The following is a 15999-nucleotide window of genomic DNA, read 5'->3' as shown; positions in this document are numbered from 1 at the left end:
GGTCGTCTGAGTACCCACAACACAAGGTTTCTTAAGCTTACTGTGGGGCTTAGTCAATTTATGTAAGAATGTCGTGTGTCCTTGTACCTACATTTTAATTTATAACTTTTAATTAGGTTGCGTTGTTTTACCACAGAATTCCTACGGCCACTTCCTGTTTCCATCATCAAATTAGCTCGAAACTTACATAATATATGTATGTGATGTTTCAGCTCAATCGAATAATGGGAAGGATTTTATATCCAAGAAAATCTACAAATTCGCACAACCCTACTCTATCTTCTCCCTCACTCCACATAGAACAAAGCAGCTATCTCCCTTTCACTAAAGCCCTTTATGTCACTGAGGAATTCGAAATATCCGCGCCATGTTGAAATCAGAGGACGTACCGCATTTTGAATTTAGAGACAAAAGGGACATTATAAATACGACAATTTAGATTAATGCAAAATGATTGCTCGAGAATTGATATTATTTAGATTTAATATACAAATGTAGACTTCTTTCGAAATCAATTTTACTTTTTTAACCACCTTTATCAGAAAATAATAATAATAGTTGTTGTATTGTTTATTTTTACATTTTAGTTATTTATTTTTCTTGTTTGTATTGTAGAACAACTTGACATGTAAAAGTATACAGCCTCTAAGTATGTAAAGCCTAAGTGATATATGATCAAGCGCCATATTGCGGAATTTCATTGGAAATATTTTTTTCATACTAAACTGAACTGTCACCCTATACTACTGCTCGTTTGTGCGATCTATCCACGAATATGTATCCGTTGTGTGGAATCCTTGTTACGACATCTACATTAAACGAATTGAGTCCATTCAAAGAAAGTTTTTAAAATTCCTTCAATTCAAAACTAAAACTACAGACTTGTGTTATCGTGATAGGTGCGTAAGACACCATTTTCTTCCCCTAGATTTGAGAAGAAAAATCACTGACTTAGTCTACTTAACTAAAATCTTAAACGGATCTGTTGATAGCCCGGAACTAGTTATGGTAGAAGATAGCTTCTTCTAGACACTACCGACCTTTGTCACTTCCACCGACCAAAACCAACTATCGTCAAAATTCATACTTTGTCCGAGCTCCAAGGTCAATGAATGAACTGTGTCATAGCAACGATCAACTGGATTTACATCTAATGAAACCTGCTATAATTAAAAACCTCATGGCATCTAGTTTCTTTGCTCCCCTGCCTGCAGAAGATTAGCATAGGTTTAACTTTAATTATTGATTTAAATAAGAAACAAATTACTTCTTTCTTTTCTCATAGCATGTTTTGGCGTTTGTAAAGTCTTTAATTTTGTGCTAATCTGTAATATGACTACCTTTGTATCCTGTCTGTGGAAACCTGTAATTGGCTTCCCTGATACATATTTATGTTAACCTAGTTTTAGTTTACTTAAGCTGTTGGTTTTCCGAATAAAATAAAATAAATAAAATACATGAGAACAGCGCCATCTTGACAATGATCATGAATATATTTCTGGCCGGGCTTTTAGTGTATTTTAGCAATAGGCCGTGGATTTTTTTAGATTGAAATTTAATGTACTCCAATCGAACGAATACCTTGGAAACTTATGGACAAAATTTCATAACGTACTCTAAAAAAAAACCAATATGTTTATAATATATGTAAATTCCCAGGATTGAACCTTCAACCCTCGATCAGTACCTAACTGTAATAGGGGTCGTGAGATGAAATCGACAGTCGAGAGGTCCCACAGGGCACAGTCACACCTTTATATTGTACTCATTGACGGCCAAACGGGTAGGCAAAGAGCTCAGTAGCTAAAACACTGTTTTTTTTTACAAGCTATTATTCAACTGACAATGTTTAAATTGTATCGCCTCAAATCTTGAAATCTAAATCTAGACACGCGGCAGCGTGTCCAGCCAAGTTCAAAAACTGGTGACGCAACCGTGTGTAATATTACACGAACCATTTCGAGCTACTTTTGACCCCTTCACAACTTGAAACCTATTTAACCTACATACATGAAACTTGGCACATTTATTTAAGCTCCTTAGTTTGTCTAAAATACCAAATGTCATAAACGTAGATCAAACAGTTATTGATAAATTAACGTTTAAAAACCGGCATTTTTATGACTGACTGACTTATAGATCAAAAACCTATCCCACTTCCAGATTACCTAGAAACTTGAAATTTGGCATTAAGGTAGACCTTTAGGTGTATATAGAGGAAAAAATCTGAAAACTGAAAATTATTCATAATTAGACAAAGAACAATCATATATTGATAATTATTAAATTAATTTAGGCTTATAGATCAAAAACCTAACCCAATTCCAGATGACCTAGAAACTTGGTACTTGGTATCAAGGTAGACTATTAGATCTACATACGAGAAAAAAATCTGAAAACTGAAAATTAGTTGATAATTCGGTGGCAAAAATCATATATAATCATTAGATTTATTAATTCTTATGAATCAAAAACCTAACCCACTTCCAGATGACCTAGAAACTTGATATTTGACATCAAGGTACGCTATTAGGTGTACATAAGTAGAAGAAAAAATATTAAAACTGAAAATTAATGAAACTTCGATTGAAAAAAAATCATATATTGATAAGAAATTAAGACTTATAGATCAAAACCTAGCACACTTCTAGATGACCTAGAGATTTGGTATGAAGGTAGACTAGGCGTATATAAAGGAAAATATCTGTAAACTGAAATTTTTTGACAATTGACCGCGCCTGGGTCCCCTTTTCAGCTTGGGCACAATTGCTTTCGTATGTCCGGATGTTCTCCTCTACAGGTCGCAATTCTCAACCGATTCTCGTGACATTTAGAAAGCAGGTTCGATGATTAAAAAAAAATCTATTGTCGTTTCAGTTTTATTTTTTCAAAATGGCGGAGCTATACATTTATTCAATTTTAAATTATGCTCGCGAGATCTACTGCTCACAGAGCTACTAGATATAGGTACGCATCGTTTCCTTTTATAGTGCAATAACTAATATTGACTTATTTACGTAACAAAATCGTTTCAGTAAATATTACTATCTATTTTATCAGCTTCATTATTTACAGTAAATATCTCAAGGTTTTCGCTCCAATGGTTGTTTTACGCATTATTATATGATTTTATGAACATACCTGTGAATTACTGCAACTTGAACTAAATACTTTACTCGTGTGAGTAATAAAAATATTTGCATAGGTTTAAAACATAAAATTGAGTAATATAACACAGCTAAAATGCGTGGATAAACGGCTATTGTTAGTATATACCTAATTCATTTTTTAAACTTAATGCTTAATCTGTAAATAATGAGTTAGGTAATTTTAGCATGACGTGAATGTTGAGTACTTTAGGTACTTATATTTCTCTTTATTTATAATATATAAAAATACAAAAAGGAAAAAAAAAATACAAAAAACCTAACCTAGGGTGTCACCAGCTGTGGGGCCACCAGCAGTAAGTACCTATATCTACGTCACGGAACAATGGTGTTCTGGAAATTTGAAAGACATGTGCATGTCCGAAACTAATACGTAGACACCATTTTGACACTTTAATGAACTGTAAGGTACCTATATTATTATCAAAATAAGTAAAAGCTCAAAAATAAAGCTTCTAAATCCACGAACCCATAAAAAAAATTCTGACAAAAAAAAACGTTCAATATTCACATCTAATTATGTAATATTTGTACGTTTGTATTTGGGTCAATTTTTATTTTGTCAGATTTGGATTTTAATGAATAGATTATAAAAGAACGGTTTATTATAAAAGTATCGCTCTATGCATGCAACCTCAACTTAGTGTATATTCACCACTGTTTAACCCATTTTTGTGTGTGCAATAATAAAATCATTTTTCATTTTTTTTTCCGATAAAGTTCCCTATTCTGTACAATTTAAGCGCAATTTCACCGTCCTAAAAAAATCTTTTCCTGAGTTACAAAAACGTATGGTATTTTCTTAACTGAACGTAATCATATGTATATAAATATGTATTTATCTATATACGTAAGTATAGCATCGCCTTGTACCCATAGTACAAGCTTTGCTTAGTTTGGGGCTAGGTCGATCTATGTGTAAGATTGTCCTCAAATATTTATTTATTTATTTTGTGTCCCAAATTAAGTTGTGTTTATGGACTGAAACACCTAGATACCAACTATGTAAAATAGTACGATTAATTACAGGACATAACACACTAAACAAACATCTACACAATATGGATAAAACAGACAACCCCATATGCAGAGCGTGCAAGGAAGAAGAGGAAACAACAAAACAAATTCTGCTAGACTGCAAACAAGTAGAAAAATACCTAGGGACTCCGTACACACTACGAGAGGCAGTTAGCAACCTGAAAACTTTGCTAGGCTACCATCTGTTCTAACCCTCTGCCACAGCTTAATAGTTTTGACGCTAGCTCTTGTCCTATAAAGGTCTCGTATGATGCGTTCGCATTTTACCGAGTTATAAAAGAAGGGGTAAGTCGGCAAAATCGTCAAATTGCCAGCCCTGGGACACGCTATGAAATTTTGATGACAACCCTAGCGATAATACCTGACCGTTCATAATAATGCATGCAAATTTCAAGGTTTATTATAAGGTATGATTAAGAGTTCGATACGGTTATATAAAATCCAGTATCATTAATATAAATGCCGTAAATATTAAAGATATTTTTAGAGGTCAGTACAGTTGTTAGTTTTGTACCTGGCCCCCAACGGCTTATCCTTTGTCTATTGTTAACTAAAACCGCGCTAACCACTACCTGCAAAAAAAGGGTCGTATAATTCTCATTGGCACCTGAGCGCGGGCTAGTCCAACGCTCAAAAAACCAGTGTAGGTGCGCTCTCCGATAACGCGCCTTTGTTCCGCATATCGAGGACAAATTTTAGACTGGTTCGGTAGCGTTCGACTCGCCGGCACTCAGTAACCGTAGAGGGACCACACAAGAAATCACATAATCATAATTATAATCTTTATTGTTTGTGAGAAATGGGTTACATAAAAATAATCCATTTATTCATTTTGAATCTTATTTCAATTACCATAGGAGTTGTAATTCAATAACCGGTTAAAGTGACTGGGCAATTTTTTATGTAGGAAGTGGCACGCGGGGTTGTAGACAAAGGATTAGCCGCTAGGGGCCAGCTACAAAGCTAACGACTATACAAAAATGTCCTTGCGCTACCTTAAATAGCGCCACCGATTTCAAACTATTATTTACAGCTGCCAGCTGGATAACATGAAGAACCAGAAAGATTTTAACAGTGTATTTCTGATCACATTTAAAGACTAAAATGCCATAGAAACTTTTCTAGGTTTCTCCTAGTCTCAGAGTTAATACCAATTTAAAAAAAATATCTTATTGTATTAGCTTAGTGCAAAGTTGCAAACCGCCTTTTTGGTGACGATGATGCTATTATGGGGCGTAGTCTAAATATCCTTATTGAAAGATGTCAACAAGTGGCAAGTAACCTTTGCAAAAACTAGGTTTTAAAAAAAATATCGTAAAAAATAATTTCGTTACCTCTTCACGCTTAAATCGCTAAACCGATTTAGATGAAATTTGGTATGGATTGACAGTTTGAGACCCAGTCAAGGCAATAGGATAGTTTTTACTAATCATTATCAATCCACGCAGACAAAGTCGCGAACAGAAGCTAGTTCCCCATAAAACTGTATGATAAGGTAGTTATTTACCTTAATTAGTATAATCGCGGATAAATTTCAAATTAATTTGATGAGGACAATTTACTTATTTTAATGAAGTAAATAACTTAGGTGCGTTCCATATTATTAAGTTACATGTGATTGATGTAGTTAGTTAAATCATTTCTTGTGTTAATCGAGAAAATTAAGAGGAAATACCAGCTGACACGTCTCTATTTTCGATCTCTATTTTACAATCGGCATCAGATATATCGGAGCGGCCGAGGTGCTCAAAAATACCGGACACGCACTCTAACGCGTGTTCAGATATTATTGAGCACCTTGGCCGCTCCGATATATCTGATGCCGACAGTACATCTTATGCTAAGAACACCGTAAAGTGAACCGTAAACTGCTAAAGAATCAATATCCTCGACCGTACGTTCAAGTTCAAGTTCGAATTGGCCTGTTCAAAGAATTTTGAATAAAACTGTATAGATCTTTATCTGCAAAATTATATCGTGTCATTCACAAAGACGCGTGCCTTGACTCGTATACTGCGCGTCATCGTATACTCGTAGTCTGATACGTGCCTGTTCTTCTCCAACTTGTCACTCCTAAGGTCCTGATATCTTGGTATACGCCATCCAACCATCTGAGCTTGGGCCCGCCTTTACCACTGCGGCTCTCCGGTCGGCCTTCTAGAAGGCGTTTGGGTACTCTGGCCTCGTCCATCCGTAACAAACTCAAAATGTATATTCTACTAAGTTGACGCGCACAGTCGGGCTTGCGGATTTGCTGAGAGGGTTTGTCAGGCGCTAGGAATCTGCATTCTCCGACAGGAGTCATTGGTTACTTCGTTTTGATGAAGTTACAATTTAAAATTATGAAGGAAAAGACATATTCATTTTCGTGTTTCGTGTCAACGAGTATTTCTATGGAGCCGATGGTCCTGGGTTCGAATCCCGGAAATGTATTTGTGAGATGAGCACAAATATTTGTTTCTGAGTCATGGGTGTGATGTATTCTATTTTTATACTGGCAACCTACCGGTTGTCACTGTTGCCGCAAGAATGTATGTAATCTGTCATAAGAGATATCGGAAGTAAAAATAGCATTATTTCTGGAAATTGTGTTTTTATTTAAGAAGACTTATTATTGGCGACGAGATGGCTTTAATAGGAAGTATAGAGCATTTTAATCCTGAAAAAGACTTTGCCGATTACAGTGAAAGAATGGAGCAGTTTTTCATTGTAAATAGTATTGAAAATGATATGAAGGTTCCGATGTTAATAACCTTAATCGGGCCAGAAACCTATAATGTATTGAAAAACCTCGTTTCACCGGAGAAACCATCGCAGAAAACGTATACAGATTTAATTGAAGCCCTTACTAAACATTATGTTGTCAATAAATCTGCAATAGCTGGCCGATACGAGTTTTACATGTGCAAACAAAAAGAGGACCAAAGTGTTAACGAATTTGTAGTGGAAATAAAAGGGAAAGCGGCTTTATGCAAGTTTGGTAGTTTCTTAGAGGAGGCATTACGGGACAGGTTGGTGTGCGGATTGATACAGGAGCATTTAGTAAAAAAATTGTTAACGGTGGGAGATGGCTTATCATTTGCAGAAGCTGTTAAAATTGCGTCAGCTTATGAAAGTGCAGAAAAAGAAACCAAAAACATTCAACCGGTAGGAAGTGTGTCAGCAATCAAGAAGCCAGTCCCAGGACAGAGTCGCACACCAGTGCACGTAAATGTACGTCATCCAATGAAATATAGAGACAACATGCAGGGAAATGATAACAGAAAACAAAACATAAAAGAAGAAAATCCTCATTATGCCAGAGAATGCAGCCGTTGCGGGGGCAGTCATACTGCGGACAGATGCTTTAAGAAGACTTGGACCTGTTACAATTGCCAAAGGCAAGGGCATATTGCTACTAAGTGTCACTTCCGGCCGGCGGGGGAAAGGAATGTACTGAGACAGCTGGATGAGCAGGACAATGCGGAGAAAGACCAGGATGGAGAAGAAGTCATTCTAGGAAGCATTCAAAACATTGACAGTGGAGATGAAGAAGCGGCATGGTTACCATTGTGACTAGGAAATCGAATCTCTCTTAAGATGCAAGTGGACACAGGAGCATGTAAATCAGTGATACATTGTAAGGATTTTAAGAAGTATTTTGGTGAAAGTGATTTAAGAAAATGTAATACTAAATTAAAATCGGTATCAGGGGAGCCATTAAAGGTTTTAGGAGCTGTGAAATTATGGGTGAAAAATATAAAAAAAGAATTGTTTTTAATAGTGATTGAATGTGACAAATATTTTGAGCCGTTAGTTGGTAGAAACTGGTTAAGAGTTATTTTTCCGAAATGGCAGAGGTATTTTGAGATTAAACGGATTGAATTTGATGGTATGGATAAGAAAAAACTAATTCAAGATATTAAAAAGAAATATGCAAAAGTTTTTGAGAAAGATAGATCTTCTCATATTTTGAAATTGAAAGCAAGTCTAAAACTTAAGCATGGAGCAGAACCTATCTTTCACAAAGCTTATACTATACCTTTTTCAAAGAAAATAGAAGTTGAAAAAGAATTATTAAGTTTAGAAAAGGCTGGTATCATAGAAAAGGTAAGGCATAGTAAATGGGCTAGTCCAATTGTGGTGGCACAAAGAGCTGACAAAAAAATACGTGTTTGTGTTGATTATAAAGTGACACTAAATCAAGTACTGGACAGTGAACACTATCCTCTTCCAATACCTGAGGACATTTTTACTGAATTGTCTGGAGGTAGTGTTTTCTGTGTTTTGGACTTATCGGGTGCATATCAACAGTTATTATTAGAAGAGGCCTCTCGTGAATACATCACAATGGGTATTTAAGTATATGATATATATCGTTGTCTGACCCACAACACAAACCTTCTTGAGCTTACCTACCGTGGGACTTACGGCGCGATTCGAAGCATGAGATACGATAACGATAAGTTCTTGTTTAGATAAGTTCTCATTTAGATATCTTTTGTATGTCGTATAATTGACTGAAATGGGATCACAGTGGAATCGAAATAAACGTCAATTTTGTCATGTCGTTTAGTTATCGATATTTTAAAGATCTTTCCAAGATCTTAAACGTGTCTTAATCATTTTTCGAATCGGGCCGTTAGTCAATCTGTGTAAGAATGTCATAATATTTATTTATATATTCACCTTATCAAGGTTCTAGTTATCGAGGGTCCACTGTATATATCGCTTAACTTAACTGTTATCATTATTGCCAGCAGTGATTCATACATTTCATAATGCAAGGCCACGCGTTATCAGTTATCTGAGGACTATTGAAGGTTCAACGAACTAAATCACAGATATAAGCTATGTTAGCATTTTTACCGTCACATTGATATACACGGTGTAACCTGAGGAAACCAAAAGATTTGAACACTATATATAGAAAAAATTAATCTGGCGACAACAAAGGCGGACAGAACATAATATCGCTAACCTGAAGCCGCCCATCACCCCTAAATATAAATGTGCTGCATTCCGTGGCAGCTTCCGGTTCCAAGCTACCAAGTGCTGGAATAACTTGCCGCCGCCTATTAGAAACTGTGGTTCCAATTTCGGTTTCAAACGGAAACTGCGTGAAGTTCTTTTAGACTTTCAAATTAAATCTGGACCCGCTGCACATTAGTTATTGTTATTATTTTAGAGGTATAAATTGTTATTGGCATGAATATATAATATTTTAATTTAATCTTCAATAACTATTCATTTGATATATATTTTTTTAAATACCTATTTATATTACTATATTAACCTATTTATTAATATTTGTATGTCACTCCCCAAGGCCTTGGCAGAATAACAGCGTTGCAATTTGCCTCGTTTGCGAATAGCAATAATTTGCTGAGACAGGGTCTTTTCCCTACTGCACACATTGCTGGACCCAAGTGTGTAATTTTCGGATTTTAATGTGTACATAATTCTATCTCCTGTTTTTTTTTGTTTTCGTTTTGTTGTTCTTATCATTATCTTTCTATCTTATTTCTTTCACCTTCTTGTCCTGTGTCATTTCTTTCTTTCTTTTCTTTTTTTCTATATTATATGCCTGGGCCATTCAAATGCCGAGACTTAGATGGCGGGACGACCTGGACGCATATCTCAACGACTGGCCGGAGATTGCTCAAAACCGAGACGGGTGGAAATTGAGGTTTTTGTCCAGCAGTGGGACACCGTATAGGCTTATAATAAATAATAAATAATCAAATAATTTTAGAGACCAAAATGTCATATAAACTTTTCCGGATTTCGCCTAGTTTCAGACATACCAATAAAAAAAATCTTCTTATTGTAACTTAGTGCAAAATGCCTTTTTGATCGCGATGATGCCATTATAGGGCGTATTCTAAATATCCTTATTGATAGATGTCAAAAAGGGACAACTAACTTTTGCAAAAAAATCGTGAAAATTCATTTTCAGTGCCAGTTTTACGATAACATCAACTTTGTATGTACAAATACATTCTAAAATTTGAAAAAAAAAAGTTTTTTTTTGGCGAAATTTACTTAAATTCATATAACATTTTTTCCTTCTTGGTTCTCTGGTTAAAATCTTTCGGGTTTCTCGTGTTACACGTGTAGATTGAGATCTTTAGTGTCATTGCACCTTAACCCTTTTCCAAGCCGCACCAGTCTACAAGGTTTTCCCAAAAAGCTGGATTAATAGGAAAACAAATATATTCCAATGAATCCAGCTTTGATGATTCATTTGAAGACAAGTAACATTATCTGAAAGTGTAATCTAATTTGAACCTTAATTCGGAATGCTAAAGTTGAAATTCTAATGGCACCTATGTGGTCGATAAATCGTACTATCCTCGTAAGGCCCAAGGTCCTACCTATAGGACTTATTCAGTTCGATGAAATTTAAATCATATTCAATTAGGACAGAGTTGCATTTGTTTTGTTTCGTGCAATTTTCAAACAAAATAAAATCTACTGTATACCGTGCACTATAGGTTCAAATTCCAGTGGCAAATTTTGGATTTTTCATTTCTATGGCTGGGCCTTAAGAGGCTATGCCTGGGAAAGGGTTAAATTGTACGGGTGCAATTTGCATTGTTTGTAATAAACTAGTGCATTTAGCCATTCCTATATTCCTAGACATACTTCGATATAAACCGTTTTTTTATTTAATTCCATTTACTGCAGGGTATGGTTAAGTACATTTAAGGAAACTAAATAGTTAATAAAAAAAAACTTTTGTTTTAATTCATCATCATCATTTAAGAGCATGGCTCTTGTCGGTGGAGTAGACGCCAGTTTTCGCGGTCCTCGGCCAAGTTCTTTAGGTCCCTGTAAGACACGACATTTGCTTTTCCTTTTAGTTGCTGCGTGTAACTTGCTCGTGGTTTTCCTCTTCCTCTTCTACCTTCGATCTTGCCTTCCAAAATAGTTTTAAAGAAAGTGTCGTGTCTTATTGTTTTAATTAAAAGTAGGTAATTAAATGTTACATAAAGCGTCGTTGCAACACGGGCATTACATTTTAATTGAAAACTGTGACATATCAATGTCATTTCGAACATCAATCGTCCTAGATAGTATTTACGTTTAGTAGCAAATGTACACACTCGAACTAAACACTAATCAATATTTAAACAGGCCTTTAGGCAAGTTTATACGCTCGTAAAGATAAAATATTGATTATCTCCGAAATGGAGAGTGTCTTTGATGATTTTTTGAGAAAGTTACTTAATTTAAGCTCAGGAATGCACACTTGAAATTTGCGGAAATCAAAAAAAACACGGTGTATATATCCACACACCTGCTACAATATAATAATTTTAAAATTTTAATGTATTAAAGATCTTTATTTCCATAATAGATATAGATATACAGAGGTATTAGTATAACTAGTTTGAATCTTAAATAGACCCTTAAGACATTCTACCAAGGATGCTCGCGGCATTTTCTCGTTGTATCGCATTACTGATACGTTGTGCGAGGAAGCCGCCAGCTCGGTCACCAGTTACGTCAACCAGACGCTTCGCGTTTCTGCAAAAAACTTGTGCGCTCTGGGACACCATGGACAGTCAGCGTCAAATACTTCGTAGCAGTCAAAGTCGCCAAATAGTTCGGTACACCATACTAAATATATGGTCTAAATATATGGTGGAACTATTTGGCCACTTTGATTGCTACGAAGTATTTGACGCTGACTGGACCTAGAGTTTCAACGCCGATTGGTACAAAACGGTACTCTCTACCGAGGCTCTTATATTAAAAATTTAAACGAATTTTGGAGCCAGTAGTCACATTTTACGGTAGAAAATAGCAATTAAAATGGCCAACAAGTCTTTTGGCCTTATTCCCTGCTTCCGTTACATATAGTATATATTATTCATACACATATCAACATAGGATATCCTATAAACTCTCAGTACACTTAATTCTGATAATGGACCTTTTTCATTTGCATTAAGGTTCATAATAAATCAACTATGTCGAATGGTAGCTATGCGCTTCCTTATCAAACTAAAACATTCGTAGATATTACTAATGACGAAATATAATACAGGGTGGGCAAATAAGGAGTATACGTTTTGTTTTTACATTTTAACCATATTAAGTTCAAAGATTATTGTATTGTTTTAAAAATATATTGAGGGTTGGCAAATACATGTGAAATGTAATGTCTCACAAATGTCCATCACAAATGTCTAGAGTTTTGCTGGTGTTGCGATGTTGGTGTTGTTGTTAATGTGTTGTTGTTGTAGTGTTTGTTGTTGCTGTTTTTTAGGTGTAAAAGTCTGTTTACCAAAGAAGGTAAAGCAGTCGTACTTTTGCTTGCAAGGAATGGTCCGCGTGCGAGCACTCACTCCCGCAGCTCGGACTTTGGCCTCGCGGCTTAGGCGATCAATTTTTTAAATTAACAATGCATACCCTTTAAATATAACGGCCGGTTTGGCCTAGTGGGTAGTAACCCTGCCTACGAAGCTGATGGTCCCGGGTTCAAATCCTGGTAAGGGCATGTATTTGTGTGATGAGCATGGATATTTGTTCCTGAGTCATGGGTGTTTTCTATGTATTTAAGTATTTATAAATATTTATATATTATATATATTGTTGTCTAAGTACCCTCAACACAAGCCTTATTGAGCTTACTGTGGGACTTAGTCAATTTGTGTAATAATGTCCTATAATAATATTTATTATTTATTTTAAAAAAAATAACGACACTACCTATTTCTATATTTATTTGTGACGTTCTGACTCAGTTGTCGGGTGTCAGACCGTCAACATCTCCAGCATCTCCTGAGGATGCCTCGTAGAGAGGCGAAACACGTGTCGAGTTTTGTAATTTCGGTGGTGGGTTGTTATATTTATTTGCGTATTTATTTTTGCGGTGGGAGGGTGGGAACATTAATTGCATGTAAAAATACGCAAGTAAGTATAACGGGTTAGCACTGATTGACTAACACGTTATTTTCTCGCGGATTAGCGAAGTAATATTTCTTGCTTTAATTACGAAATGTCACTAAAATAAATTCTTTGTCTGTACCTACATCTTAAGAGGGAATACTACGTGATCGTCCATACAAAAAGAGAAAACGGTTTTCCACTGCTAAATGTTTTCTTTCTCCATATTTTTTTTGTATGTTATTGACACAATGAAAGCTAGGTTTATAGGTTTTCCTTTTGTTTTCAAAATTTGCAAAAAAACATTTTTTTTTTAAAGTAAATACTATAAATCTAGAATATATTTTTAACAGTCCGCCGGACGATATGGGCCGGTCAGTTGTTGGGAACTGTCAAATTTTGGTTCTGACAGGCCGATTTCGTCCGGCGGCCTGTTAGCCAGTGGTCGGCTTAAAAGTTAGTGGAAACCGTTTTCTCCCGAAATGGAATTTCATAGAAAAAAGTACCGTTATTTAATAAAAGTCTCACGGCCCGATTCGAAGAATAATTAAGACACGTTTAAGATCTTGGAAAGATCTTTAAAAGATCGATAATTAAACGACATGTCAAAATTGACGTTTATTTCGATCCCGCTGTGATCCCAATAAGATCTATCTACGATATTTCTAACGTCAAAGTGACATTGGTTGCCCGAATCGAGCTGCTTCTGTCAATTATACGACACACAAACGATATCTAAATGAGAACTTATCTGAACAAGAATTTATCGTTATGGTATCTCATTCTTCGAATCGGGTCTCAGTAAATTCAACCCAAACCGTGATTTTAAGTATATTGTCCACAGAAATGATTCCCGTTTTTCGGAATAAACGGGTTTTTCAACTACTTATTACGAATCGCAGTTTTTTCCTGTTTTTTTTGCGACTGAAAAACCACAGCTGTGTCTGTTACTGGCCTATCATTATCCTCATTTATTTAATTAAAAACTGTTTTAATTATCTGAGCATTATTTTTATTCAAAACAGATATAGTTATTTTTTTCTTGCAAAGTTGTTTACTTTGATAGATCATTATCGAATACATCGTATTATGTGTATAATATATCATATTACCTTTATTTAGCTTTGATCTTGGGTAAAGTTTCTTGAAATATGGACATAAAAGTAAAATACAAAAACACATAAAAACATAACCTAGATTACCGCCAGCAGCTGCTGGTGGCCAGGGCCGCAGAGTGAGAAACGGACGTAACATAATGACTCCTCTACACGATGGAACAGCGCTGGACTAGCGAGATGGCCATGCGATGTTTGAGAGCACGCACTATGGAATGGGCCACGTGTAGATACGTACGCACCATCGCTAGCCCGCTACCTTTGATGTGCGGACAAAAAACCGACACGGTGGCCGTCCCGCCGCGCCATGAGCCATCCGACACCACTACCCTCTCTAAACGCTGGCGCAGTATGATGGCCCATCGTGTAGAGGAGCCATAATATGCGCGCCGTGTCTAAGATTATCACCTTCTGTATCTGATCCTTGCCTAACCTAACTTTGACGGCCTCCTAGCCGGTACACTTACGAAGCAGAAAGTCTCGGGTTCGAATCCTGGCAAGGGTATTTATCATAAATATTTGGTCCTGTGTTATGGATATTTTCTATGTATATAAGTAGTTATATATTACATATATCATGATCTAGTACCCGCAATACAAGCTTTATTGAGCTTACTGTTTATGTGATGAGCACAAATATTTGTTTTCTATGTATTTAAGTATTTATAAATATGTATATATTATATTTATCGTTGTCTAAGTACCCACAATAAAACAAGCCTTATAGAGCTTACTGTGGGATTTACGGCCCGATTCGAAGAATAATTAAGACTGGTTTAAGATCTTGAAAAGGTCTTTAAAATATCGATAGCTAAACGACATGTCAAAATTGACGTTTATTTCGATTCCGCTGTGATCCCAATAAGATCTTATCTACGATATTTCTAACGTCAAAGTGACATTGGTTGCTCGAATCTAGCTGCATCTGACAATTATACGACATACAAACGATATCTAAATGAGAACGTATCTAAACCAGAACTTGTCATTATCGTATCTCATTCTTCGAATCGGGCCGTTAGTCAATTTGTGTGAAAGTATATTTATTTATTATTTACTGTGAGACTGGCTCGATCTGTGTAAAATTATCTTATTGCTTTTATTTATTTATTAATAAACATACCTTTTTTGTATTTTCGTAGTAACAATAATCCAACACTATGCATTAAACCTCGAAACACTATCACTAAATATGTGTGCAAATAAATATACACCCGTCAGTAATAAATGCACTCGACAAACTAAATATCAACCATTCCAGTATGGTTTATCATTAACAACAAATAGTAAAAATAATTGACCTTTAAAAAACTTTATCCCGTTGTGTTACGGTTCACAATTGCTCAAAATTGAAACGATGGTTTGAACCTACCACGTCCGACAAATAGCAATAATTACTGACTATTATTAGACTTTAATTGTATAACAATAAGAGTCATTAATGCTCAAAATTTAATATAGTACGGTACAGCGAGGTTAGTGGTATAATATATGAAATTGAATGGTACATATGACTTTTTAACTCTAGATGTACTTGTTGTATGGTTGAATACGTATGGGTTTTCCTTATGAGTTGTATTAAATCAACAGTTAGGTAATTTAACCTATGTACATTTTTTTTATAAATTACATACAATAACTAATAGACCGCGAGCCAGGTGTCGTCAAGCTCACCATACTTATTAACCTATCGAATGAGCTAATGCTTTTACGGATACTGGAAAGCGATATGTAAATGTACTACATACCTATGAGGCCTGGATATTAGTGAGATGACGATATGAGTTGTGCTGGTGTCCGAC

General features: G+C 35.5%; 1 protein-coding gene across 2 annotated transcripts in view; it reads right to left on the bottom strand.

Annotated features, from left to right (window-relative positions):
- Positions 1-15691, bottom strand: part of LOC133531146 (uncharacterized) — a 63356-nt gene extending 47665 nt beyond the window's left edge. The window contains exon 1 of one of the 2 annotated variants that reach the window (XM_061869273.1): positions 15321-15691. The gene's annotated coding sequence lies outside the window, so the exon portion shown is untranslated. Of the gene's footprint in view, positions 1-3141; positions 4049-15320 lie in introns of those variants that run through there. The other variant, XM_061869272.1, reaches the window with a different exon arrangement.
- Positions 15692-15999: the final 308 nt, after the last annotated feature.

Source organism: Cydia pomonella, chromosome 24 (genome assembly GCF_033807575.1).
Source record: "Cydia pomonella isolate Wapato2018A chromosome 24, ilCydPomo1, whole genome shotgun sequence".
Taxonomy (NCBI): Eukaryota; Metazoa; Arthropoda; class Insecta; order Lepidoptera; family Tortricidae; genus Cydia; species Cydia pomonella.
The sequence above is the reverse complement of the archived record's forward strand: the minus strand, read 5'-3'. Positions and strand labels throughout refer to the sequence as shown.